The 28,000-nt window shown below is 40.4% G+C and overlaps 1 protein-coding gene and 1 long non-coding RNA gene across 2 annotated transcripts in view; both read right to left on the reverse strand.

Moving 5' to 3' along the window:
• The window catches only part of FLRT2 (fibronectin leucine rich transmembrane protein 2), a gene marked incomplete at its 3' end in the record, with an annotated part of 96,945 nt that extends 95,038 nt beyond the window's left edge, over window positions 1-1,907 (reverse strand). Inside the window, exon 1 of the mRNA XM_082840502.1 lies at window positions 1,852-1,907. The remainder of the gene's footprint in view (window positions 1-1,851) is intronic.
• The window catches only part of LOC309962608, an 878,309-nt gene that overhangs the window by 296,483 nt on the left and 553,826 nt on the right, over window positions 1-28,000 (reverse strand). The gene's annotated exons all lie outside the window — the stretch shown is intronic.

A 28,000-nucleotide genomic window follows, 5' to 3' on the forward strand; every position in this document is an offset into this window, starting at 1 on the left:
CTTGTACCTACTGCCAGAGGCATGGACTAATGTTTGAAATTTCATCTTCCAGCCTCCTCCAGTCACAGATATTTGCAGCTCAACATGACAGTATGGTGTTGCACTGTCACCTGTGATTATTAAAAATCCATAAATGGTTTTGAGGTTTCTGGCGAGGCGAGGAAGAAAAGTTGTATTTCGCGGACTAGTGACACTGTGGGAAAATAAGCAACTTTTCATGCTATGCATGAAAGATTGATTACCCAAAGATTGATTTTCATCTAACATGGTGGCCTGCCGATCTTATGTATCTGGTGCATGTTGCTCAGTGATTAAAAAAAAAAAAAAAAGTCCAGTTCTAACACTTCAGATACTGACCTAAAATTTTACATTCATACTGATTCATACTGCAACAACCAAATACATGCCTGGACAAATGCCAACCTGCATTCTATTTACCTCAAAATATTTGGGGGATCCTTTCGTTGGAGATGTAATAAGGTCATACCGCTAAGTCCACAGACAATATCGGTCCCGATATGGAAGGTAGCCTTCATATTACCTTTTGCCTGGGAGAAGTTAGACATAATAAATTTAGCAATAAGCCTGTGAGCCAGTGGACATGCCCCAAAGCTCCCTGACCCTGGGTGATTAAAGAGTCTCGCGGCTGAGTGGGGAGCAATAGCTCCCATTTAGAAGATGCTTTGCACAGCAAATGCAGCATGTAAAGAAATCTAATCAGCACCTTGCACTCCTGCGCGAGCATTTACACGGATTTGTGCTTTGCATTTGATTAGCTTACTGTAAGCTTTACAAGAGATTTCCTGCACTAAAATTAATCAAAAGCTCTTGGAGACTGATTTCCATTTACGAGAGAAGGCACGATGAGTTTCCAGGTGAATAAATAATGATCATAATAAAGAAGACAGAGCAGCAAACGTTGAGCTGCTTCGAAACTCAAACTCGACTGGGGGAAAGGGGACGTCGGGGAGTTGAGGCTGACACCTTTTTGCTCTCGGAGTGAAACGCAGGAGCTATTTTATTAGCGTAAGAAAGGCTGCTGCCCAGGAAACGTGACTGTTTTCTCTCCGCTGCCCCCGCCTTAGTGCACAAACGCGACCACTCACTCCCCCCAAGCCCCGGTGCATCAGGCCACCGAGGAAAACCGGCCTCTCCGCAACACCACTAACCCCCTAAACACACTTGGCTGACGATCACTGCAAATTCACACCACCAATGGTTAACGTGTTTCATCTCACCCTTCAATCAAAATGTGACTTCGAAAGTTCCTATTTTATGAAGCCAGAGGTGAATGGAAGGAGGGAGCGAGGGCTCTTAGGATGTTAAAAAGGGGAAGGATAAATTTTCCCCTTTGCTTGAAATTTTCCCACTCCCTCCCCCCCCCCCCGCATTTGCTTTCCTGCACCAGCTAAACTGGGTAGGCGAATGAGAGTGGGTTCGTATCATTTTTAAAAAGATACTAAATAAGGATGAGAGAGTGGGAGGGTGAAGGTGGAGTGAGTGAAATCTACGTATCATTTCTCTGGAATGAAGAATACTAAAAGCCACTGAATAAACATTCTAAATTTCCTCCGAGCTACAAGATGAGGCACCAGCTGGGGCCGAGGGCTCCCATCCATTCCCGGGCGAGATTCGGCTCCCTGCACAGCTGCCTACTCTGCGCAGAGAAGCGCCTCGATCCCGCTCTAACGTTCCAGTAGATCTCCCCGTGCTAGTTGCCCATTCCCGGGATCTTCAACTTCGCCTCCCTCTTACTTTCAGCCAGATCTGGCGAGCGTCTGGAAAGGCGCTAGGAGGAAGCAGGAGCCCAGCGGGCAGGCAGGGAAGGAGAGGGTTGGGGGTGTGCGTTACCTGCGAAGGTTCTGGAGGTCTCCTTCCAGTCCTGGTAGTAATCCCGCTCAGCGTCGCGTCCTCCCCCAGATCCAAACTTTTGCTCTTTCCTCCGGGTGGTGGCGGCGGCGACGGAGGCGGCTGCCGGAGCCCGGCCCTGTCGCCCGCAGCGTCGGGGCGCCGGGATGCGGAGGCCGGAGCCTCAGAGCGGCGCGCGCCTCCCCGCAGCCGGCCGGCGCCCGGGCGCCCCGCTCGCCTCGCTCGCTCTCGCCTTCCTCCCCTACGGAGCCGCGGCATCGTCTTCCCCCGTCCTCCAACACCTCCGCCTCCAGGGCTCGAGCATGCCACTTTCTCTCGGCTCCGGCCGCCGCGGCCCCCGCCTCCTCTTCTCCTCTGCCTCCCCCCTCTCTGCCTCGGCAGAGCCCACGAGTCCCGAAAGAAGGCGGGGGAGCCGGGAGGGCGGCGGAAAGCTGCCCAGCAGCGCCGGGGCTCCTCGGACACAGAGGACCCCGGGGGGCAGCCGGAGAGCCAGGCGAGTGCGCGCAACTCAGACGCCTGTGCGCCGACCGCGCGGAGCCCGGCGTGGGGCGCCGCACGGGGTGCGCGGGGGCGGCCGCGGGGCTCGCTCCGAGGGCTGCGCCGGCCCGGCGTGGGTGCGGAGGCTGCTCCGACCTTACTGCCTCCTCGACCCAACCCGGCCCGGCTAATGTAGGCGCCGCGGCCCCCACCCCCACCCCCACCCCATCTGACACCCCCGGGAGGTGTTTACAGTAATGAAGGCGCGGGATCGCCTCCGCTGCTTCCGCACTCCTCCTCTGCCTCGGTCCCTCGCGCTCTGGCGCGCTCCCCTCCTCGAGTCCTCTTTCTCTCCCTCCCTCCCCTATTCCCTCCCTCTCGGAGCCCCTCCCACATTTCTGGTTTAAAGAATGCTTGGGAGGCGCGGCTGCAACTCAAAGCTTTCCAGGAGGCAAAGTCAGCCTCGGCTTTTAACCCTGTCCTCCCTGAAGAGAGTTGCAGCGCGAGCGCCGAAGCTAACAACGCGGATGCCACCCAGACCGCGTAAGCCTTCCCCCCTCTCTCTCTCTACCCTGCACCCTCCCACCTCCAGCTCTGAAGGATAGTGCCACCATCTGAGCGCCAAAAGTTGATTTCCCCCTGCCCGCCCGGGGTTGTACTTCTAAACCAGAGGATCTATTACTTAGACACTGAGAAACGATCGAAACGTGACATTAGAGGGTAAAAATATATAACAAGTCTCTCAACCAAGATGGCGTAACTTCAAATGCAGGCAACCTTGGTGATTTGCCCCCCGCCCCATCACTGATCCCGGATCTTCTTAAATAACTCAATAGGGAAAATAATTCGAAGTTTCATATAATTATTTTAAGCCACCCATTTTCCTCCTTCACCCTGGCCGCTGGAAAGAGCGTTGTTCACTTGCCCCATAGATTACAACGAACAACCAAATTCAACCTCAGAGATTTAGAAAACAGGTTTGACAGCGCGGGGGGGGGGGGGGACGCTTGATTTGCATACAGGCTACGTTTCCACTTCGCAATCTTTTGCAAAGGTTAAAGAGTAATGCAAGGAGAACCAGGTGCACGTCTCTTTCTTGAAAAAGGAAAAAAAACAAAAAGCTTCTGGTTTTCTCCTCTCATTTCATTGCCGCTCCTCCTGCCTCCAGTAAATTGCTGTCATGTTTTAACAAGTCTGGAGAGAGGCTAAATCTGAACAGAAGAGGGAGAGCGAGTTCGCGCCAAGCGCCGGACTGCGCTGAGACGCGCCGTCGGTGGGGCCAGGCGAGAAGCAACCAGCGAGCTGGAAACTGGCTTAGGACCAACTCCCTAGGGATCCTCTCGGTTATCGCGGCAGAAATGTTAGGCAGGGGCGGTGGCCACAACCAGCTCGGGATGAGTTCTCCGTCCTCAGTTCAAAGTCTGAGTCACTTGGCACCACTTTCCTAATTGTTTTTATTTCCTTCGCATCCCCGTTGTGTCTACCGCCTTCATGTTTTTTGAGCGCCTAAATCATGTTAAGCGGACTTGGAGAAACGCCTGATTTGCCTCTCAAACACAAACCACTCACGGATCCACCCAGACGCACGCCCGAGACGCACGCTGGCACACGCGCGCACCCACGCCCCCGGGTCGTGCCCGCGGGTCGCTCCTCCTGTTGCATCCTGAGAAGGTGGCTAGGAAAATGCTTTGACTTACAGATGCAAAGCCACTCTTCTCCCCAAACTCAGTATGTGACTAATAAATATCGGGTGAGGGGAGAGGCTGAGAGAGTTAATTGAACCAGGACTGACAGTGAGTGCCATCTTGCTGGGAGGTTCCAGGAGTAAAGCGCCAGGACGACAGCAACGGTGGCCTCTGCCTCCACCAGCAGCTGCCGCCTTCCGGAGCCCCAAGCGCTCCAGGAGTTTACCGGGCATCAAGTGTGGGTCCAGCCCGCCCCAGTCACCCTCTTTCCGGATACTTCCTTTCCCTGGTTAGTGCCCGCACCTCAACTAGCAATCTTGATCTTGGGCCTGATTACAAATGAGAAGCGAGCGAGACAGCGCTGAAAGCTCGAGGACTAGCACGGGACTGGTCTGCGTGGCGGAGGGATCTTTCCAGGCGGCTCCCACCCCTCCCTGGGACTCCGTGGCAGCTGGCGAGGCTCCACTCCCGCGCTCCTTGCTGTCGCCTCGCCCCTAAACCCAGTGTTGGGAGGCGTTATCCACCCCCTCACCGCGTCCCACGCACGCGGAGCCGGGAACGCAATCCCAGTTCAGCCTGGTGGGCTCCTCCCGCCTTCACCGTCACCACTGGTGCGCCTGCAAGACACGCAGGCCGGAGCTCAGTGCCAGGTCACTGAAGACCAGCAGGGCTGGAGAAAGACTTTGGGGAAAAGTAACCCCTTCCCCAACTCGAAGGAAAACGAACCAGCACCCTCCGCATCTTCTTAGCCTCTAATGGATCCCCGATTGCAGGCAGGGGGCGGGCTGGTGGTTTTAGACGCAACCGCTTGATAATAACGCCGGTGGCATTAACAGCAGATGGAGTGGGCGCAGGGGTGGGTGACTAGGGGATTGTTACTCTTGGAAGTTAGCATTCATTCTGGGGCAATGAGAGGTTGGATTCAGGCAAGCTTAGTGGATCTAGAAATCCCAATTTAGGATCGACGCTCCAGCTGGCTAGCTAATTTGCGTTTTGACCCAGAGCTCAGTTAGGAAACTCCTTAGAGGAGGTAGATTCGACCTGCAATTAGACTTCCCTTCCCTAAAATCAGGGGCGAGTTAAGCAGTCTGTTCTTTCTATGGATGAAAGATAAAGCCTAAAACATCCCACCCCAATGACCACCGCCAGCTGATTTATAATCCCCCTTAAGAAACCTCGTGGTTCTCGCTTAGCGGCAGCCAGGTCGGTTACTGGAAACTCCACCTGGCGCCTCAGTCCCTTTACCTGGAGGCCGCGGCTTCTCTCAGTGGGCTCATCCGAATCCGACAGGGTCTGGGAGGTGGAAAGGCAAGAAGCTGGCTCGGCAGCAGCGGGGCTCCCGGGGCATGGTATTTTTTTAGGGGTCGCCGCCAAGGTCCCTCCTGCCCATCGTTGAGAACTGCCAACCTGCTCCCCGGGCTGGGTGGACACGGTGGCGGGCGCGGAGCTGCCGCCTCGCAGCTCCCTGATGCACGGGACCGAGGGTCAGAGACGCACCCAGGGCGGGAGGCGCGCAGCGCCTGGCTCGCAGACTGCGGCCACTGGTATTATCTCCGAGCCCCCCGTTCCTCTTCGGTGACAGTGGAAGATGCCAAACTCGCAAGTGACGGCCACAGGTTTCGAACGTACAACTAACTACAAGGTACCCAGCCTGAGACTGTAAGCTGTTTTTCCCCTCCCCCGCCTCTCCCTCCTACCAGGGAGGGAACTAACTTAACCCTGTGTGCGCCCTACACTCCCCGGAGAAGCTGTAATCGACCAGGAAACCGCAGGCGGCGGTTCCCGGGGAAAGAGCTTTGTTCACGTGCGATTCTAGTGGGTGTGTTGCTGTCTGGGGGCACTCGCGTAGCAAGACGCCAGTGGCAGGTTTCCAGCGCCAGACTTCGGCATGGGAAGGAGCCCTAGCGTTTCATCCGGACCAGACCCAGCCCTCGGAATCTATTTTTTGCCCTCAGTTACCAGATTTATTACAGTTGCCAGCGAAGTTGGGTTTTATTCCTTTCCCCCCGACCACCCTCCGGACCCACGGATTACTTCCTTTCCTAGACGATGCTTTTGAAGTTGTGGGACTCTCTGCTCCTTCTACCTCTAGCTTTTAACTGTTTTGCGTGTGCGAGACGAATTGTTGAAGGCACCCACCCACTCACGCCAAATTTAAATGAAACCGCAAGGAAAGTTGCCTCCCAGTCACCCACCACCCAGTGTCTGCAAAAGCCAAATATAATAACCTTATATTCAAATAAGATTAAGAGAACGGAAGATGGGGGAGTGGGAGGGAGGTGAGGGATTTTTGAGATGTAAATGGGGAAATAGGTGAGGGCTGGGGGGAGGGGGAGAGAGAGAAATCCTCAGAATGGATAAAACGGGAAACACAAACAAGAATGACGATGCAGAAAATATATCTGAGTCCCAAACTTGAAAGCAGCAGGTTAAATTTAAGAGTCTGGATTTTAATAAACATTATTTCCCCAGTTCCTGTGAGAGACAGAAAGAGCGAGAGCGAGAGCGAGCGAAAGCGAGAGCGAGAGCGAGAGCGAGCGAAAGCGAGAGCGAGAGCGAGAGAGAGAGAGAGAGAGAGAGAGAGAGAAGAGAGAAGAGAGAGAGAATATGAATATGAGCCTCCGCCTTGGCCACCCAGATGCTTTGCTTTTTGTAAACATCTTCGACTACTTGCTCTGGACACCCAAGAAGTTAACTGGAGTTAGAGGCGAGTCATCTCATGGATGCAGAATGGAAGCTTAGACAAGAAAAAACTGACAGCAGAACGCCTCTGCTGTCACCGTCATATCCCAAAGAGCCAGAACTTCGCCCAGAGCGCAAACTCAGAAGTCTTCAACCGATTCCTTCTTTCTCCATCTGCGTTTCGAACTAAAGAATGAAAGACCGAGCCTTTAAAAATCATCCAGAGTAACACTTGAATCTTGCAGAAACTGAGTTATTTTAAATAGGGAAAATGTTTAAATAGAGAAAATCCACTGGATAGATGTTCTAATTTCTCTCTGCTACATAATAGCCATTTCAAATGCCTCTCTGAGCCAGGCCAGCCCGCCGAGTCAATGGAGACGCTGTTTCCAGCCAGCCGGGTGCAGAATTCCGTTGTAAATCCTTCTAGTTTGCCAAGGTGGCAGCAAAGCATAGAGATAGCTCCTCAAGCCGCAGAATCAACAGGGGTGACCACATTTTAGGACAAATATTCATCTACCTGCTTTTTAAACATCCAACTTCGTGTGTGTAAGTGTACATAAGTATCTACACGAGGTTCTTCCTTTGAAACCTTGATGTGAGATAACGGTATTACTATTTCATCTTTAGGAGTACATTTTTGTTTAAAGGCAAACGGAGCCCTGTTCAGGTTTTGTTTTCTGATTTATGCTTCGGGAAAATGAATAAGACTGAGAAAGGGAGAGGGGGTGGCTGCAGATGTACAGAATTTGTATGTTAGATTATTGCTGTTTCTGAAGTATAAGAAGAGAATGTAATGTGAATATACTCCCTATTAAAGACGATTGGTGCAGTTATTTAATCAGGACAAGGAAAATGAAGTATGGAAAATATCACACCAAATGTATGAACAGAATCACTGTTACAAATTTCTTAGGCATATGACCCATTAGTCAGCTCTAGAAATGCATGATGGCAGGGCCAGAGGAAGCAAAAGAATGTGGTTCAGGGGCTCCAGAGTATAATAATTTTGCAGACTCACAAAACTGTGATAATTAGGTTACTTTATTTTTATTGGGAAACTATCACTAATGCATAAGGGTAGAGAAGGAGAGAAACAAAAAGCAAATCTGTGAGCTTCAAAACCCAGAAAGTCAGCTTAGTTATGCTTAGGACTTCAATCTTCAGTGGAGTTTTCAATTGAACTTTGACTGTCATCTCAAATCCTTTAGCCCCACCCCCACCCCATGTTTCTTGTACCCTTCCCCATTTGCACATGAACACTGACTTGGTGAAAGTAAAAATAACATAGGATTTGGATTCACAAGATCATGGTTTAAGCCCAAGGAACTAAAATTTTTGATCCCGAGTAAATCAGCTTCAAGCCACTGTTTACTCATATATGAAATGGACATAAAAATATTCATTCTACCAGCCTTATATACCGTCAGATCGTGAGTCAGTGTGTGTGAAAGTGCTTTAGAAATTTTAGTTGTTGTTATTGCTAACAGTATTATCATTACATCACACAGTCCCAGCCTTCAAAACATAGGAAAATGACATCAGACTAAACATAGTTTCCCCTAACATTACCATCTTACATTACCTTGGCACATTTATCAAAAGGAAGAAACCAACACTGTTATATTGCTACTAACTAAACTCCAGACTTCATTCCTATTTCGTCAGTTTTTCCACTAATGTCCTTTTTCTGTTTCAGGATCTCATCTAGGGTACCACATTGCTCTTAGCCATCGTATCTCCTGTGCTTTGTGACAGTTTCTGAGTCTTTCACTGTTTTTCATGACCCTGAGAGTTTTGAATGAGTAATGGTCAGGTATTTTGTCTCTCAGTTTGGATTTGTTTGATGTTTCCTCATGACTAGACCCCAGATTAGACTCTTAATTATGGGTTTGGGAAAGAATACCATGGAGGTGGAATGTCATTCTCATCACACCATATCAGGTGGTACAAGATATCAGCATGACATCACTTATGAAAAAGTCATCACTCCTCAAGGTATTGTGTGCAAGGTTTCTCCACAGTAGAAGTATTTGCCCATTTCCATACTCTATTGTTTGGAAATGAGTTACTAGTTCTTGCCCACACTCGTGAATTTAGAATTTTTAAAAGAGCAAAATAAGTATTAAGGGTAGCTCATAAACACCCAAAATATCAAATTCATCCAGGAATGATCTCCCAGGAAATTCCTCCTGTATTATATGTCCTTAGAAAAATGTTCAACAGTCTCCTCTTGGGTATGTATTTTTAACCCATCTTCAATTACTCCATGCTTTACAGTCCCCAAACCTAGTCATTCTCCAAATCCTGTTCTTTTCTAATGTCCCTTTCCTTTCCAATCCAAACCAATGCCACATGTGGTTGGTTCAGAATTCCAACTTCCATATGGAAAGATGACATTCATGACTGCTTACTCCTCTCTTTTTTTCATGGTTTTCTGATAGTATGGTGTTAATTTCATTCTCCCTCAAAGCCATAGTAGCTATCTTCATATTTGTCTTGGACTAGATCTAAGTGTCTCAAAGAATTGAGTTGGTCTTACTTTTCTGTTCTCCTGGTAATACTCAAAATACATGTGTTGACTTCATGAGTTAGCTCCTCCAGCAGGTAGAGAGAAATGCATTCTTTCTCCTATGATGAGAACCATCATAAGGAAATCCATGATTAACATACTGGGGAGAAGTGGCTTCTCTTTTTTCTCATGAGTATAAACTACTCCTAATGTGTGACACCCTTTTTGTGAGTGCAGCTTGGTTCATGTGGTTCGGTGACATTGAAATGAACACCCTTCTGATTTTGAAACACCATTCTACAGTACGTGGTTCATCCATTCATCCAACAGACATTTGTAGAAAACACAAAACAAGTAGCAGGCATATGCTGAATAGACTCAGTTCCAATCCTGTCAAAACTCTCAGTCTAGTGGAGACACATAGACAAATAATTATATACTCATTAGGTAAATACAACAATTTAGGTGTATGCAAAATACTTCAGTGCCCTGAAACAGATTCCCTTTAGAGGGAAGACCTCATCCAAGTTATGAGGAGGCTCTTTTGACAAGGTATTGATTTTAGAGGGGACTTTGCAGCTTTATTTTATAACCAGCCTTGTGCATGCGGCAACCCCAGGTACCAGCTAGAGTCCCCGTCTCATGGGAAGCTCTTTGGGACCAGAATTGAGAACTCAGTGTGGAAGTAATTTCTTGAATATCCATTTCTCCAAGCCTTGGTTTCTTTGACTTTCCATGAAAGTTACAAGATGATTATGCGTGAACAAAAACAGAAGGTACATACTGACAGGAAACAAAAGCATGTTAAACCATGGAGATTTCCCCTCACATAAACCTGCCATTTGTTAAGCAATCGCTCTCTGTTCCAAAAGGAAGCTGGTAAAAAACCTGAAGGAAACACTCTCCAACAGCACTGGGAAAGAATAAGTGAGGGAAACGCCTTTTTAATAAGGGTATAGGAGTGATGTAAAGATCTAAGCCTTTTTCAGAAGAGATGAAAGATCTACCCAGGAATTTATTCAAACCTGGTCAAAACCATTGTAGAAAATGTTACTGAGCCTTCCATATCTGACTGTAGTACTGATGAAGACAGAGGTGCTATTTTAATCTGAGGAAACAAAGTCAATTGAATGAGTTTATAAGATTCTGAATTGGAATATATATTTGTATACATTTATATATATATATGTATATAACTTCTCAATACACTATATATATACATATATATGCACACATATATGTATACTTCCCACTGTCTATTAATATATTAGAAAAATAAAATTGCATTCTTTAAAAGGTCAGAGACAGTTTTCTAGACTGACTCTCTTTATGAGAACAAATATACTGTCAGTTAAATTGTGTGTAGTTTCAAGAGCCGTGAACTTGGATTTGAAAGATGGTATTATACTTTAAGCCGCTGCTACGTTATTAGGGAAATCACTTAACTGCATGAAACCTCAGTTTCTCTTCTATCAAATAAGTATAACCAAAACTATCTTCCAGAGTACATATATAAAGAATAGATGAGGTGAGTTATTTCAAAGCTCCACAGTAAGAATAAATTCTCATTATTTATATAATTATAGTGTTTTCTAGGACATAATTTAATTTAATGTGAGATATATTTTGCTCTGTGTAACATTAAGCCATGGGTTTTACTTGTGTTGTAGGTTTTGCTTTTCTGGTAACCTTGTCTCAGAGCTTTAACGTACAGAGCTGCTAAGTTCCTGCAGTGTCTCTGAACAATATTTTCTGGCACCACTGTTTGCTACTAAGCTTTGAACTACTCAAAAAATAAATGTTCTCAGCCTAGGGAGTTCTTAGCTTATCTTCTCACTTATCATTTAAAAATTCCTATAAAATTCTGTTGGCCAATTTTCTTCCAAAGTTCCTCCACTTAGCTGATAGAGGTGAACTAAAGTTTTTCAAGTGATTCTTTTATTTGTTTAGTTTTTTTGTTTGTTTTTTGTTTTGTTTTGTTTATTCATCTTATGGTTGGGTTATTTCAGTGATTGAGTTTTCTGGATTTAGTCATCTCATTTGCTTACTCAGTTGGAACAACTTGGATTTCATGTTTCCCCTTTTCCACTTGAAACATTTTTGAAAGGTAAAATTAACAATTTTACCTCACAGATAAAGCTAAAAAAAAATCATATGTCATGAAATTAGCATTTTGTTTTCACTCTTTACCAATAGTACAGGGGCAGAAGTTAAATTCTGCTTCCTAAAAACTGAAGGGCCATTGTGGCTCACCAGTCTGTTTTGTAGATTAATAATGGCAATGGGGCTCGCTCGTTCCTCTAAAGAAGTCATTAAGACCTTCAGTTTGAAAGGTCTTCCCATTCCTTGGCAGTTTGAAGAGATGTCTAGTGAATCCCAAACACAATGTCAAACCACAGAAAGAAGTAAATTGTTCTGTTCTTGGATTATGTATTAATTTTTATTTTTAAGGATTCTGCTATATTTCCATGTTTATATAGTGGGGTTTCCTCTCCTTTTCACCTTAATGCTTTATACATGGTATAGTATTAGATTACTAAGTGCAGCAGATACAAGAATATGGATTATAGATCAGTGTTGGTAGAAAGTCAAGCAGTCGACATAAAGAATACCTTCATTTCTTGAACCTTTATCCCTCACAGCATTTCTAAATTAATTATTTTATCTGAGAGCTGCCGCCTTTACACACACGTCCCAGGTCACAGAACCAGTGAAGCAGCTAGTACTGACTGCATGCCAGGTCTTGAGAAGACTGTACAGAGTTTAGCCCACAGCCCCGCTGTACATTTTATTATCTCATCAGCAGGGAATTTTTCTCTTGTCCCTTTGGATAAAACCGAAGTTTACTTAAATTTTTTCCTAAGTCCCTATGAATTAAAAGCATTTTTTTTAAAAAGTAAAGATTCCTTTAAAGACACAGTGTATTCCTCACATGTCTGTCTGAAGCAGACAGGCTTAAAAATTGCAGAAGTAAACTTACAAAAGCTAAAGAAGCCTCAAGATCATTAGGGAAATGCAAATCAAAACCACAGTGAGATACCTCTTCACTCCCACTATAATGGCAATAAAAAGCAAAAAACCCCCTCAAAGCCCCACAATAACCCTCACTGGTGAGAAAGTAGAAAATTTGGAAGCTTCATGTATTGCTAATGGGAATGTAAAATAGAACAACCACTTTGGAGAACAGTTTGGTGTGAAGTTTTCTTAAAAAGCTAAACATAAATTTACCATATGACCTAGAAATTCTACTCTTAGTTATATCTACCCAAGAGAAATATAAACATATATTTACAAGACACTTTCACATGAATGACCTTAGCAGCATTATTTGTAATAAATCTAAATTGGAAACAACCTAAATGTCCATCAGCTGGTGAATGGATAGGAAAATTGTGGCATAGTCATGCAATGGAACACAATTTGACAATAAAAAGGAACAAACTAGGGATACCTGCTAAGGCCTGGATGAACCTCAAAAACATTTTGCTCAGTGAAATAAGTCAGACTCAAGATACCTCCTATTCTATGATATAATTTATAGAAATATAAAGAAAAGGAAACGTTTATGAAGACAGCAGATTAGTGGCTGCCAGGATGACGCAGAACTGCAGGAGGGAAGAAGAAATGGGGGACTTCCCTGGTGGTCCAGTGGTTAAGACTCTGTATTTCCTCTGCAGGGGGCATTGTTTCAACCCCTGGGTGGGGAACTAGACCCCACATGCCACACAGCGGGGCCAATAAATAAATTAAATTAAGATTTTTTTAAAAAAGAAGAAGAAATGGGGATTAACAGTAAATGTACATGAGAGATCATAATGCAGTGATGAAAGTGTTCTAAAACTGATTCATGGTGAAAGGATACATAACTTGGTAAATTTACTAAAAATAATCATTGAATCATACACTTGAAAAGAGTGAATTATGTGGTATGCAAATATGTCTCAATAAACTTATTTTTTAAAAGCTAAGAGGGTTGATGTCAACATCAATGAATATTTAATCTTGTAAATATTCTTGTTAGATCCTCGTACATCACCAATAAATAGGACTTGAATTATCTCGAGTGATAATGAACATGAGAGTATTAGAAATAGTAAACAAGTATACAAGTTTCAACAGTTCTTTCTGCCTACTTCTTCAAAACAGCAAGTCATTTGCAATCTGAGTAAATCCACCCAATGTGATCCATAAAATTCAGAAGTAAAATAAACAAAATACAGAGTGATATATCCTTTCCACTCCCTTCTCTGAAAAAAAAAGTAACATTTTAAGAATGTCTGTAGGACTTCCCTGGTGGCACAGTGGTTAAGAATCCGCCTGCCAATGCAGGGCACATGGGTTCCATCCCTGGTTCAGGAAGATCCCACATTCCATGGAGCAACTAAGCCCGCGCGCCACAACTACTGAGCCTGTGCTCTAAAGGCCGCGAGCCACAACTACTGAGCCTGTGTGCTGCAACTACTGAAGCCTGGGCGCCTAGAGCCCGTGCTCCACAACAAGAGAAGCCATGACAATGAGAAGGCTGCACACCGCAACAAAGAGTAGTCCCTGCTCGCCACAGGTAGAGAAAGCCGGTACGCAGCAACGAAGACCCAACACAGCCAAAAATAAATAAATAAACTAAAAAAAAAAGTCTATGAATCACTAAGGGAAAACAAATTTTCTACTTTTGTGTTAAGTTCTCTGCTTACCTGACTCCTCTGTCAAAAGGTTCTTCTGGTTTTACAACCCATAGTACTTTTGTTTACTATGGCTCAAGGAAACAGGATGCTTTATTAATAAAAATCTATCTTTCATAGTAGAATTACCAATTATCATAACATATCCCTTTAACAGTTTACTTCCTTCAGATATTCATCAATCAGGAACCTTCTTTCTCTCTGTCCAGTTATGGCAATATAAATAACATTTTGTGAGGATGTCATTTTTTTCTTTTTTCTGGCAAAACAAGAAAGCATAAGACAGATGGGTTAAGAAGAAAGTCAGACACAGTATCAGTTGCCAAAGGAAAAAAAAACAACATAAAGACAGCAACTTGTCCATCAAGTAACTCAGATCAAGAGTCTTTCTTTTCTCAAATGATAACAGCTCCAGACCCGTGAGCAACCAGAAAATAAATAAGCAAAACTACTGACGGTGTTTCTCCATGGTTTCCACCGAAATGTCTGGAATAAATAAACATGTCATTTTACTAGGAGGATTACCTGAAAAAAAAATTAGCTGTAGCACACAAAGAAAAAAAGAAGAAAATTGATTAAGGGCACGGCATGTCTATTACACTGGGATAAACTGTCATCATGTTTTTCTGGGTACTGCTGACGAACAGGTTCAGGAAGAATAATCTATCCTCAACAATATAAAAGGATCTAAAGGACAGATTTATAATCTTCACATGAGGAGCTTCAGGACAACTGACATAGTGGCTTTCAGTTGAAAATGGGCCCTGAATGGTATCCTGCATTCATTTTTCTCAAACAGGAGTTTGCCCACTAGATGTGGTGAAATCGAGTTTGTGTGCTCTCTAATGGCCTTTTTACAGCCAGGAAGACCTTGTTTTTCAGGCCTTGGGTAACTGTTGATAGAGTGAAGGAGGTTAGAGCTGTGACTAGATTTGCAGGACCTGTAGGTCATCCATCACCTATTCACAACAGTATCCCAGATGGAAGAGAGATGAGGATGATCACAGTTAATGAGGTGTGAGCTCTAAAGGGACAGAAAACACAAGTCTGAAGGTTTTGAGATCAACTTCTTGAACTGATGCAATGAAAAATATTTAAAAGATTTAATCATAGATATAAATCACATTTATTTTTCATTTTTCACACTATGTACTCTCAGGCTTTAGGAAAAGACTAGGTTTTGAAGGTATTGAGAAAATTTCTTAATTGGCTAAGTTCGTTGCCAATGCATTATAGGAGGTGTTTAAGTATAAGAGCAGGTTGCAGTCTATTTGGAATAGAATCAGGCTGAGTTCTGGTATCAAATATGTTCCCAACTAGCTGAGTATTTAGGAAAGCCACTCAGTTTTCATAGGCCCCAGATGTCTCATCTCATAGGTGATAATAATTTCTGGCAAACTTGCTTTACATCATTTTGTAAGCATAGAATAAAATGATAAATGTAAGAGTATCTAAGAGAAAAGCATTTCCCTAAGCAAAGGTGTCATTCTTATTAAAAATGGGAATGTTTCCTCTTTACCCCCTTAGTTTGCTTGAGGATGAAAGCCAGGGTAAATCCTCTAGGAAATGGTCAGTTTCTGGTTTACGTTTCTTATGTTATAAAGGGGATAAAGGGCTGATCTTTAGATGTGACAAGTACAAAGTCCTATGCTTGGCCTAGAGTTTGGAGAGCCTCATTAATCATGCTCCATTGTGTTATAGGTTCTGTAAACATTGCAAAAGTATAAAGCACAGCCCTTCATTAGTGACATCTTTCCAACCTAACTCCAGGAAGCCTTTGAGATTTCCTCAAATGACTGGATTTCGTTTCAGTCATTAGTTAACCCTGCCTAGTGGGTGACTATGAATCCCACCAGGCAGGAGTAAGGGGATATGTATTCAAACAGTACAAACATGGCTTGTCCTAGTCACATCGCCATTAAGAACAGTAGGAGGGTTTCCTTTCTCAGGATAAGTCAAATCATTTATATGAATCCCATAATATTCCACATTATTTTTGCCTTTGGAAACTCATGCCACAAAGTTATAGTTAGAAAAAGAATGCTGACAATCCTACTTATGGATATTTTGGGTGAGATTAAAAGGCAAGAGTTATTTCTTACAGATTTATAGAGTCTATGGGCAAAGTATTTTCTCAAATGAATGAGCTACTATGAAACAATACAGAAAGTCAGACCACCTTTGGGACTATGAATCAGAGAACAGTGGGTATGTACTAGGACTCATCTGTTCAAAGTTCCTTGTTATATTTTGGTTACACTTAGCTTCCAAAGTCTCTAAAATCCTCTTGTTTGTTTTTACAAGATTTTATTATTTATTTATACATTAATATTTTATTAATAATTTCCTTCATGGAAATGTTTTAAAGCACATCTATCAATTGGAATGTAGTTCTTTTCAGCTACAGATCCCAACAGAATTAATGCAAACAAGGCCATTTAAATAGCTCTGTGTATGAAATTGGTACAAAAACATGTCAATGCATACTTTAATACTATTAAATTTACAACTTAGTTGAAGAGGAGTATGTTAAGTCCCAGTTTCCAAGTTGTTTTGGGAGGTCCAGATACAGTAAATTGCATAAAAACATTCACTTCTTGGCTTCTTTTCTTGGTTTTGACCCCCTCTATTCTTTTACACCCCAGGAAAAGCCAGGCTATAGTGGTTAGACATTGGTCTAATAAGGTAAAGGTTGGAGTTATCGTCCCTCTTTATAGATAATGTGGAAAACTTTATATGAGTCTCACAGTAGGATGACATTTTTCACAAGAAAAGAGTTCTTTGCTTGATCTAAGATAATCCATAACCACAGCTCAAGATAGAAGACATTCCAACAATAGGTCACAATTAATATAATGTTTATGAAAAATGAATCATGTATTTCCTATACCCATAACAGTGATTTTCTTCAAATTCATCAGTGATCCTACTATCTCTCATTCTCTATCTTCTAAATGTTTTTTTCCTTTCATACTAATACTCTGCATTATTTCCAAATAGTGAAACTCAAACTAAATAAATACTACTACTAATAATAATTAATCAAAATGTATATTGAAAAATTGCAGTGGGTAAGTTAGAATCATTAATAACAAGATAAATGGATGTGATAATGTCAACATGCTTAGAATAATGAACTGAGCATTGTGAATTACAGCTATGGAACTTTCTTCTGGTTCTTGCACATTATAATCCAGTAAACATGTCTCGTTGTTCCATCATAATTTCCCATAGCTATAGCATCCTACCTATGCAAATTTAGCTAATTTCCCAAGAAAAAAAATCTATATTCTTTCCACCATTCTTGGGCCTTGTCTACATCTCTCTAAATTTGGTTGTTCTGTTTGTACTTTTACAAACTTCATATGAAGCATGTGCATGGTATCCTTGTTTTATTGCTTACATTATTAAATACTTCTGAAACCCTACTGTGTGCCAGGCACTGTATTTGATGCTGGCAAAGTTGGCAGCGAGAAGTAAATTATTGCAGAGGATTCAGACAAGTAAGTGAAATTATAGTGCAATTGTGGTGAGTGCTAGATTGGGGAAACAAAGTTCTGTGGAAGAGCATAGGAGAGACACCTAACTCAGTCTTTTGGAGTCAAGTGTCCTTTCTGGTAGGATATGAAATATGACAGAAATGTAAAGTTGTTCACTTTGCTTAGAATATCTATTGTCTAGGAGAGGAAAAAGAGAAGTGACAGAGTTAGTAGCAGGGCTTGCAACTCATGTTTAAAAAGTTGAGCTTTATACTGAAGGAAGCAGGGAGTCGTTGAAGGTTTTTAAATGTCATAAGATCCAATTTGTGTTTTTGCTACTCAACTCTGCTGTAGACAATATGCAAACAAATGAACGTGTGTGTTTCTGTAAAGCTTTATTTACAAAACAAGGCAGCTGGCAGGAATTGACCCACAGGCCACAGTCTGCAAAATTAGAGAGCCGCTGCTGACGTAAAATTGCAAGGGTTTGGTCACTGGCTAGAAATAAGGGAGAGGGAGATGCCAAGTTTTGGGCTCAGTCAATGTGTGAGAGAAAACTACCAATGGATGACCCTAAAACTCATTAAAGGCAAATGTAATTATATATCATGTAGAATATTGTAGAAGAAAGCAAGAACATAGTAAGAGAAGTGATTATAATTTGGAGGGTATCTTTAAATGGCCACAAAATCATAAGTTAGATTAAGCACTGTAGAATCATAGTGTAAGCTAGTAATTCTGTCTTTTTAAAAAATTGTGATACAAGTTTATACCTGTAAAATGAATAATATTTTTTAAACATAGGAGTTAGGAAGACAGTATTTGAATGCCAGTGAGTTCTAAGAATAAAAGTGCTAGATACAGGCAAAGTATTATGACGCAGTAACATGTAATATTTTGAAAAGCTTAACAAAGAGTCACACATAAGCTGCAGAGAGGGGAATAAATATGGAAACAGTTAAAGAAAGGATGTGGCTCACAGGAAGAGAGCCAATCTGAAAATTCGAAGAAACGTAGGGAGGAGACCAAAGAGAAATCCAGAGTCAGCTGAAATAACTGTTTGGGGAGCAGATGGTGCAATATCTCATTCTTAAGAGATAAGACAAATGAAGAATCTGCCTTTTCTCCTTAAAAAGTTATTTTGTATTCCATTTATTTCCCTTTGGGAGTGGTTTCATCTGTAATTTATCTTTCTTCAAGATTGGAATTTTACCAATATCCCATATAATGTCACTGCTGTCACTTTAAAGACCTAGGATTCTCACGCCATCTTTTTTTCTTACCCTCTCCATCTCCATTTTTGCTTCCATTCTTCGTATTCTTCAGATGAAAATGAAGTCGCTGAGGTTGCACCATAATATGACATTAAAATATTTTGGCAACTCCTAATTGCTGGTTTCTGCAAGACATTTGGGAAATATTATATATTATGAGTAAAGGAAATCCTTTCACCCCTCCTTTTTGGCATGCTTCTCTTGGGCAATCACAGTTAGACCATCAATGGGAGAAGATGTAGCTTTTAAATTCTTGGCAAATATAACTTGGTACTTTAACCTTTCATTGCTTTTAGCATCCCAAATCCAGATATCCTGCCTGTACCCCTCCTCCTTGCCAGTTCACCAATCCCCATTCTCTGGAAACTTGGTGTCAGTGTCTTCAGCGTCTGGAAACTTTTGGCATGGAAACCACCACCAAGCAATGAAACATTTCCTTTTCATGTACACTGAGTCACGTCAATGCGCTTTAGATCTTGAGAACCCCTCCCAGAACTGTCTAAACACCACCATTTTAAAGGAGGGCATTGATACAAATGTCAAAAACCAGTGACAGCAGGGTTGATGCCATCCCAAGTTCTTAATTCCAACATGACAAGCCCTGAGTATGTCCAGATGTCTGCGGATAAAGTTTCGTTTAACTTTCCCGGAAAAAGAACTTGGAGGATTACAATTGAAGGCTGTTTATTTAGAGCCTATATATATGTATATGTAGACATTTACATGTGTATAGGTATATGTGTGTGTGTGTATGTATTTATAGGTTACATCTCCATAGGGAAAAATCCATTGTCCAAAAAATAAAGAAAAATGCATGGATTCTCTATGTTCCAAAAAGCAGATCCTAATGCTTACTTTTTAAAAATTTTTCATCAGTGTCAAAAGATCTTCCCAGTTATACTGTCTGTCATGTGGAAACAAGTACACAGGTCTCACAACACATCCTTGAGCTTTTCTCTTTAATGATATATTCATTTTAATAAAAGAGAGAATAGTTTGTTTTTTTTTTAAAGGAAGAAAAGTGCCAGCTTTCTACCAAGTATGTTAGAATGAGGCTGATTCTATCCAGTTTTAACTCCAAGTTCCCCTGAAGATTGTTCATTGCGTTCAAACTGTAAAGAATATTTCCATTCTATCACATCTAAAATATAGCTATAAAGAATATCATATATGTTGAGATGAAAATTTCTGAAGATTCATATATAACATTGTTTTATTGTCTTAAGTTATACTAAAATATCCATTGCTCTAAGTAATGAGAGTTAATGTGGCTTAATCCTAATTTAATTTTCTCACAGCTAAGTGTCTGCAGAGAGCAGGCAAATTACCATATTTCTTTATTAGGTTCATTAAAACCACTGAAAGGCAATATTTACAATTAGTTGTAAAAACTTATTACTTTTGGCTGAAACAACTCCACAATAGGTGATCAAGATTGTAGCTCTTCAAAAGTTCGTAGCCACAGTGCATGGAATACATTTTAGACAATTCAAAATGCAAAATCAATGCTTAAAAAGTTTTTTTTTTTAAGTTATGTCTCAGGAAGATACTACCCAAGTCATTGGACAATGTTCAGAGATTCACTCCTTAAAATATGCTTATTAATCGATATTACAGTAGTTGAAATTTTTAATGTAGCAAAAATCAACCCAACCATGTCAACTTTGCTAATTATATCAATCTATAAATGGAAAGCACTCCTAGCAATCTCTAGCCCCATTGCGCAAAAGCCATCAGAAAACATAGTCTGCATGCGTCCCAGACTTTGCATCTACTTGAACGTAGATCTTGTGCCCTTAGAGATATCTACAATGTCTCCAAAAAGAAGAGCAGAGTTTTTCAGTCTCCTTCCTGTTCGAGTCTCTCAGATGTAACATAGCTATTGCTATTGCACATGATCTAGATACTCATAAAGCAATAACTTTACCTCAGCAAATAATAGCTGAGAATTTACTATGCATGCGCCAGACATCTATGATTGGTGCTGGGGATGCAAAACTGAATAGGAAGCTTTCCTGGCTGTGATGTTTCAGAGTTTGGTTGAAACTGGAAAAGAGAACATTAAGTTGCTTTAGTTGACAAGGATCGTATGTTAGATAAAGCCCATCAATGAATGTCCAACTCCAAATTATCAGTTTGCTTTTGTTCTAGATCTAATCTTTTTTAAAACCGGTATCTCCTAATTTCATTAGCTATCTAAAGCTTGTCAAAGTGACACATTATTCTCGTAGCACTTTTCTGTTGATCCCAAAACAAAATATGCTTTTAAAATATGTTGTTCCTGTGCTTTGTACTTCACGTGAGTTTATAAGACAAACCATTAAGTTAACAATTGAAGCTACAAAGAAATCATTCCCTAGTAATTTAGTAAGTCTGAAAACCTCTAAGTTTCAACAAGGGTAATTGTCAGGGAGAGAGGAGTCAACGGTGCCTACCAGAGATATAGCTATCTCTTGGGTTTTCCTTCTTTCAATTACTGCTGCCAATTTACTCCCTAACTCCCACCGGGTCCCTCAGCTGTGAACTCTAACCTTTTACCGTAATGTCCCCACGTAAACCAAAAGTCCCTCCTTTTGATTGTCTATTGGTAAAACTGAATTACTCTGGAAGTTCTCAAATCTTTACTGAATATTAATAGAGAACACATAGGAACTAAACGTAGAGAATAAAAGAAAAAGAGAAGTATTTCCCTTGATAAGAGAGAAGTATTTGTGTCTACTGAAGCTAGCTTCCTTTAGCATCTGCTGGCCTTCTCTTATTCAGCTAGTAAATTAGCTCTAGAAACTATTGTGGGTAGTGATCTCAATGGAGAGGAAGGTCTAGAGGGAGAATAGAGTGGGTGGAGTTTCTGGGCATTCCTTAGACAGTTTTGATTCTGCCTATTCTGTTTATTTACATTTCTAGGTGAGGTTTCTTTTGAAGAAGATTTTCACAAGTTAAAACATTTTTTAAATCGTCACACAAATCACATTGAGTCAGCTACTTTCCGATTCATGTGTGACAAACATGACACAAGGACTGCTTATCATGTTTCTTCCTTCCATGGAAGTTGTCACTAAATTCATGTCATCCTCATTGATTCCTAAAGAGACTCAGAATCTTTCTCAACCTAGCATTTCAGACAGCTACAATAGTTGGTCAGTATTGGCACATTAGTTTAAACCAAAGCACCATCACCCCTGATCTACCCCTTTCTTAGAGTTCCTTACTTCCTAGCTCCAGGCCTTTCTTGATTTGTGTAAGAACATCTTGATTCCCAAGAGTTAGGGTATCATTCTCTGCTCAGTGTCTTAAGCTGGAAGTCTAAAACTTAGTTCTATTATTGAAATATAGATAATATTTAGATGAATCTATTGTCATTAATTTTTTTTCTGAATAGTACCTTACATTTCTTATGAAGTGTTCTTTGGAATATGATTCCTGTTGTGTGTGCCATGAAAAATATTCCTTAGGCAAATATACTTGGAAAATGCTACATACAATAGCCCTTGTGAAGAGCAATGATGTGTAATCACTAAGATTCTAAGTGCTATAGTAGAGAACCCTGTCTGATGTAGTTTAAGCAACCATTTCCCAAACTTATCTGGCCATGGACAACTTTTATCCAATGACACTTTTTAACAAGTCCGGTAACACGTTTTTGCAAACACTCCAATTACTTGGTCAACTTCTTCACTAAAACTTCTGCCTTCAAGCCTTCTTATTTTCTGCCACTAAAATTATCTTTCTAGAATTATGTGTTTAATCATATCATCCCTGATTTCAAAAACCCTAAATGGTTTCACTTTAGCTATAAAATAAATCCAAGCTCTTGACTACTGTGTTCAAAGCCTGAGGCTTCCTTTGCAATTTATCTTTATCAGTTTTAGTGGGAAGACAGAGTATTTCTTTGCACATAGAAGGTGCCTTTTGAAGGAATCTGCCTTTCCTCAATCCCCAGTCTTCCTGATTGTCATGCAGCAATCCCTGATATTCTCATTCATGTTTATATCTCTCTGCTTTGGATTAATTCATTCCCTCAGCCTAGAGTATCCTTTCTTTATCTCTGGCATCCCAAATTCTTATTTAAAGTATAGCTCAGAGATCACTATCGGTGGGAAATACCTCTTTTACCTTCCCCATAACCTAAAGAAAATTCCCTCAGATATGTTCCCACTGTACTCAGAATATCCTTTTCCACCTGTTTTGCTCCATTTTCCACCTGTTTTGCTCTTCTATAAAGTGTTAGTCAAGAGTTTCTCAACCTTGGTGCTGTTGACATTTTGGACTGGATGACTCTTTGTCATGTGCATTGTATGATGTTTATCACCATCTTGGCCTCTACCCACAAGATGCCAATAGTACCCATACCCTCCCCGCAGTCATGGCCATCAAAAATGTCTCCTGGGGGGCAAAATTACCTAAGGTTAGGAACCACTGTTCTAGATCAAACCTTTGCATTTACTAGTCTTTGTCTCATGCCCACCAAATAGCCACTGAATTCAACTTAATTGAATTGTTCTTATTTGTCCCTTGAGGGTTTGATTGTAGTTGACAAGGGGAAAATAAAAAAAGGAAAAATGTTAAAAAAAAAAGAAGGAAATAAAATGTTCTAAACATGCTGTCATTTGGGAAATTGTGTAAGCATCATTATTTTCTAATTTTAGATTTATCAGTCAAACCTGAGTGGATGCAGAATGGGTTCTCCCCATTCAAAGGTTACCCAGACCTTTCTCATATCTAGGATTTTGTTATGCAAACGTTGTCTTTTGTTTTCTGTTCTCTCAAGTGTTCAGATTTGGTGAAGTGAATATACAATTGAGCCATTAAGAGTCGTTAACTACATTGATTTATCTTTTTCTTTCTGTTTGATACATAGTGATTTGTCTCCAGAGATTTATTTTTTTATCCTTTAGGAAAAAAAATCTCATATTTTATTTCTTACAGAGAGCTGTTTTGTGACATGAAGACTCATCAAAGTAATAATTACATTTGGTTTGTCTGCATTGAACTGTCTGTCATGTGTAAGCATTTGAGCCTGGCACGCGAGCGTCTTTCTGCATTTGTACTACATTTTTTCAAGTTACTTACCAATCTGAGATGATTCGTTAGTGAGCATAAGCTACTTTTGGCACTCTCTGACTTTAATTTTCCTGGCTACATAACAAAGTTGTTTATAATTTTCTAGCTGTCCCAAGCAAAATAATGATGATGCTATTTGTATTTTTATTTGTAAAAATTGCTAAAAAAAATTGCTAAAAACATCACTTGTCATTAAACTTAATGTTTATCTGTATACTCCATCTGCACCGGCAATTTCTGTATTTATTCACAAATACTCAACTCCTACTTTAGATGAAGGGGATGAATTTAAGAGGTTCAAATGCATCCAAATGTTTGGATCTTTATCTGAACCTTATCTGAATGATCCGGGCTTCCTGAATCTTGGATCTCAAATATTGTGTTAGAAATTAGAGAGCAACCTCTCTCACTAGATGTCCTGCTTTTAAGAAAACTAGCTAATTCAGGGGAAACTGGCACATGCAAGGAACTTCTGTATGTCGGCTTCTGGTATTTAGTTAAAGTGACAACAGACACCTTGTCACTTGGCTTTGTTTAGCATGACATATTTTGTCCCCAGAAAGAATCTTAATTTAAGATCCATTTGAGAGTCTGCAATCCACAAATGGGGAAACCCTGGTCAAGAGGCACTAAGTAGTTTGCATTTAAAAAAAAAATAAATAAAATAAGATGAAAATCAAGTGTAAAAGAAAAAGGCTTAAAAATATTTTCTACTCCTCCAACTTGACTCTCCGGACTCAGGCTGACATTTGACAATCTCTGAGATTTGATAATAAGACACTTACCATTTCATTTGATTTTGCCCCAGCAGATATACAGATGTAATTTTAACCTAAACACAAAATAATGGCAAAAAATTTGGCAAAAAATGTCTGTTTATTGCTTCCAATATGTAGTATCCCGTAGCATGCTTCCTTGACATTTTGATGTTCACTTCCATAGTTGTGTCTCCCAATTCATGACCTCAAATGATGCCATAAGGAATATCTATACAGCTGAACCTCTACAAACCTCTGGGAAGGAATAGGGGGTGCTGCAGGTCAAAGGGTATGTGCTCAGTTTATTTCATTAAGTATTCACAGACTGCTTTCCAGATTGGCTCTTCTGGTTTCTGCACCTGCCAGTGTGTCTCTACACCCCTTACCAATACTTGCTAAATTTTGTGATTTGAATGACTATAAAGTAACATGATTATTCCTTATAATATGAATTTATCTGATGACCTCCTAATGAGTTGGATCTCTCTTTTCAGAATTAGTATTTGAACTTTCTCTTTTGTGAATTGTCTATTTTAATATTTTTTACGTTTAAAACATTTATATTTCTGTCTTTCATTAAAAGGGGGAGTTCTTTGTATATTAAAGATAGTAATGGTGTGTTTATTTTAGGTATTTCACATACCTTTCTCCAGTCTCTTTATATGTCTGTTAACTTTGTTAACATTGTCTCTTACTAGAAAAATTCTTAAGATATTTTTCTCATCTTTACTAAGTTGAGAAATATTTCCAAAGATATTCATGAACATTTTCTTCTGATAACTTAATGGTACTACCTCAATTGTTTTTTATAATCTTTATGGAGTATGATCTTGTGTTTTGCATAAGGTAAAGAACTGTATCTAGTTTTTCTCTATAGAAGGTGACTATTTTCCCAACACCATGTATTAAACAATCTATCTTGTCCCCTTTGCTTTGAAGCACCATCTTTATCACACATTTCTTTGCATGACATAAATTTCTTTGTATAAATAGGTCTATTTATAAGCTATACATTCTGTTTCATTTACATTTTTGTTCCTGCACAATACTGTTTGTCTTATTATAACCATGTAACCTATCTTAATATGTGGTGAAGTAATTCAACCTAATCCAGCCTTGGTTCTCTTTTCTCAAAACTGACATAATTACATATAGACCATTATTATTATATATTAACATTAAAAGGCATTTTATCAATTTTCTAAAAACAGTAGCTGAAATTTTTTATCGTTTCCTTTGAACTTGTAGAATAATTTGGGAAGAATTAACATCATTATCATGATATATTGCATCCTCTATATAAATAGTTTATCATTTTTTATTCAAAATTTCTCCTATGATTCTGTAAATGTCTTCTTTGTTTAGATGGTAGCTAAAAGTTATGGCGTTATCATAAAGAGCATTTATCTTCTAATTGGTTATTTCTAGTAAAGCCTAGTTCTTGATGGGAGAGCAGGACTTGGAATGGTAGAGATGGGCAAAGAGCATTCTAGTCAGAGGGACAAATCTTAGTGAAAACCCACAGCCTCCAAAGATTAGAAGATATATTGAGAATAGGAAGAATTTCATTTGTCTAGAGCCAAAGTTCTCTGGAAAGAGCTATTGGAGAATATGGATAAAGCAAGATGTAGAAGGACATTGATGGCCCGTTCGCCAGTTTAGTTTTCAGAGGTCATATAACATGCTAGTTGAAAGCAGGGGCTCTCAAGTCAAACTGCCCATATCCTGACTCTGTCACTTATTAGTTGGGGGATTCTGAGTCTCTCTGTGCTTTAGTTTCCTCATTGGTAAATGGAGATTATGATGGTGCTGATCTCATTAGAGTTAAGTGAAAATTAAATCAGTTAAGACATGCAACATCTGGTGTGGAATAAGCATTCAATAAATGTTAACTTTTATGGTTATTGTTGATGTTATTATTTTAAAATGAGAAATCATTAAAGATTTTGATGTGATTTGCCCAATGTCAGGAAACGGGTGAGCCAAATAGTGGAGAGTAGAGACTTAGGTTTCCTGATTTCAAGCATAGGAGTGGGCTTTTAACATGTTGTGGAAACAAATAAATGTATTAAAAACAACTTTGAAAAAGCTGGCCATTTACTACAATGTTTTAAAGGGCCCACTAATATCAAAAGTATGAAGGCTATAGTGCTCTAAATGAATGAACTGGTATAATAATAAACCCAAATGCTGTCTGGATACATTTGAAAACACAAATGATGTTTGTGTACCCAAGCATGGAGTGTACTAAAATACCATAAAAACAATGTAAAACTTCCTTGTTCTGACAAGTAAAGATGATGCAGGTATGTTTTAAAAAGTCTATTCGAATATGCCACCATGTATTATATTATGGAGAAAAATAAAATTTTAATAAAATATTTACTTTAAACCATAGAAAAGATTTCAATGGCAACTTAAGCAGTTTGATGGCCTCTTGGAAACTGAGAATGGAGCAATAAAAAAGGATTCAAAATGAGGTTTTTTCATGCTTAATAATATTACCACATCGTTAAAATTAAACTAATATTGGAGACCTTTACAGAAGATGGCATATCAAGAAAAACTAGCTAGCACTGACTAGCTATGGAACAGGTTCTGTAATTTTAATTTGAAAAATGTTATTTTTTTTTTTAGCTTTTCTAATGAGTACTGGAAACATGAGCATGATTAGCTTATATTTTACCATAACCCCCCATATTCACTTACATATGAATTATCGTAGGTAATTCATCAAGGGATTGATAATGAGGGAATCTCTTTTGCTTTTTAAGTCAGCATCACAATTTGTCCCTTTCCAGCCCCCGCTCCCCACTTTATTTCTTGCATGTTAGATCTGTCTTCCAGTTGGCCTGTAGATTACAGGCCTCTTTGAGGACAGGAAATAGGCCTTACAAACATTGGCTTCCCCAGAAGGCACTGCACAGTATAGTTATATGGTAAATCCTCAATAAGAAAAAGCAGTGGCTTGGGCCAAAGAGGGTTGTGATGATTTGTGTTCAGTGAGAAATGACTAATGTTTCTGATTGAAGAGGTTTTAATTTAGTTCAAGATCCAGACAGTACAGGAATCACAGAAAGTATGTGGGTCAGTGTAGGGAGTAGTTAGTGGCAATTGATTTGCAGATTTATCAGATTAGGCTTTGAGTTGTATGAACTAGATGGTACATCATCTCACTAGGTCTAACATTTCCCTAGAAACCACTGAGTATAAATTCCACCAATGCCTCTTTCTTCGCTTTCAGACCACTCAGATCCCAACTAACCTACCCCCACCCTCCCTTATGCACACACAATATTAATCTTTTTTTTTTTTTTGGTTGTTCCTCCTGAAACATTGATAAAGTGTTGAAAGCCTGAATGGTTTGCTTTGAACAGAACAGCACAAATTCATACACAAAAGCTTCTCCCCCTGAATTCCCTCTGGGCCTAATTCTAGGACCTCTATTCTCTGGGTAATAACTCTAATTTAGTTAATAGCTAGGATAGAAATAGAAAGAAAAAAAATTCAGATAAAACAACCAC

Source organism: Leucopleurus acutus (genome assembly GCF_964270905.1).
Source record: "Leucopleurus acutus genome assembly, chromosome: 1".
Lineage (NCBI taxonomy): Eukaryota > Metazoa > Chordata > Mammalia > Artiodactyla > Delphinidae > Leucopleurus > Leucopleurus acutus.